This window comes from Penaeus monodon, chromosome 22 (genome assembly GCF_015228065.2).
Source record: "Penaeus monodon isolate SGIC_2016 chromosome 22, NSTDA_Pmon_1, whole genome shotgun sequence".
Classification (NCBI taxonomy): domain Eukaryota; kingdom Metazoa; phylum Arthropoda; class Malacostraca; order Decapoda; family Penaeidae; genus Penaeus; species Penaeus monodon.
The window spans coordinates 41,879,926-41,881,747 of record NC_051407.1 but is presented as its reverse complement, the minus strand read 5'-3'; positions in this window follow the sequence as shown (position 1 = coordinate 41,881,747).

The window sequence follows — 1,822 nt, the reverse complement described above, 5'->3', positions numbered from 1 at the left end:
TTTTGTGTTGTCTATTTTTGCGTGACCTGTTATTCACATTGACCCTATTTATTAATTGTGGTATAAAGTATAGAATTATTAACCAGAGAGTAATCAAAAAAGGGCGCATGGTGATACGAAAAGAAATTAATGCAAGGCTTAGCAAGGGATAATGAGATTAGTGTAAGAAAGTATAATTTTATCAATAAAGGGAGGATGGTATCCTAAAACATGATGAAAGGCTTAGGAAGGGATAATGAGATTTGTATAAGAAAGTATAATTGTATTTTTTTTTTGTATTTTGGAGAAATGGGTCTACATGAGGTGCCAGAAAGCAAAATTGTTTTATTGCATATTCCTTGAGCCAGTAATGTGTCTGATAATATTAGCAAATATTGGTTAAGATAATCTTATATTTGTATCTAAATATTCTTGAAATGCTTTGAGTTTATAATAATAGAAAAATGGTTGTATGTGTATTTTAGAAGTTACTTAAATTTTTGCCAGTAAAAGTTGCAAGTGCTCTCTGACTTGGTAACATATTTGAAAAGTTGTTTTAGCATTCTCAGGATTATAATGTGTTTAGATGGTGATCTTGTCATGCCTGAAAGACTAGCCTCATCACGAACAAGTTTGGAAATGGTATTGTGGTATTCCTTTATTCTCTGTAAATTCCTACAGGCAAAGTTCTGTGATACAGTGAAATTGCCAACAATTTGCTCTCACAGACACTTGTGCACTTGGCAGTTTTAAGTCTGTACTCATGTTTGCTTTGTCTCTCATTCGCTCTCTTTTTAAAACACATGCACAAGGAATTAATTATACTTCAAAGTAAATCTCTCTTATCATGTTGTATTAGGAGCCAAGATAAGAAAGTATTGTGGATATGTATATACATTTTTTTTTAAGATGACCAACCGGAGTATTACTGTAGATCAATAATTAAGAAGCAGTTTGCTTGTACATCTTTAATTTTCTCAACTTACAGACTTGTAATGTTTCAAGTGTTGAGAAATGTTTGCTTAAAGTAGTAATACTAGGTGGTGAACCCGCTGTTGGTGGTTGGAACATTGCAGACTACTCATAAAACTTTAAACTGATAAGCTTTATTGAGTCCAGATATAAAAAATCCAGATCGAATTACTTTTTTATATATTTCGTTTCTCCAAGTAATGCTTTTCTATTGGGGAAAAAAAGTTTTAAGAAAGAGCATGCCCAATACACAGCTTTATTTTACTTGGAAACGGAATAAAGCTTTCCAACAGTGTCACTAAAATGTATTGATTTAATTATTTACAATAGTTGTGGGCTCAACTTGAAGTGACAAATCATACTGGGAAAATACTAGCATGAAACTGCCCTAAATGTGTCAAGGGAAGCAAGAATGTGTTGGTGCAATTCTAAAACTCAGTGCATTTCTGTAATTGTTGTTTACTGTATGCATGTATCTGTGTTTATACATATATTCATTGGTATTTATATTTGTTTCCCAGGAATTCAGAATAAAGAATCTACAACACAAGAAGGTATCTTTACACAGTGTTCTTTCCATCCCATAATATTTTGTTTGTGTGTGTGTATTTATGCATGGTGTTTTTTTCTGAGGGGTAAGGCCTGGTGGACTTGGTTTCAATAGAACATAGATTCACCAATGATGCAATAATGTGTGTACATATGCATGTGTTCATACCAACTTGATATACAGTATACTGCAACGTGCTTCCACTGTTTCAGTTCACCTTCCCACTACCTTCCCTGATAACCATCCTAACTAATAATGGTCCAGGTACATAGGACTGTGTGATGGCATTGGCCATAACTAAATGCTTCATGATATGCACCA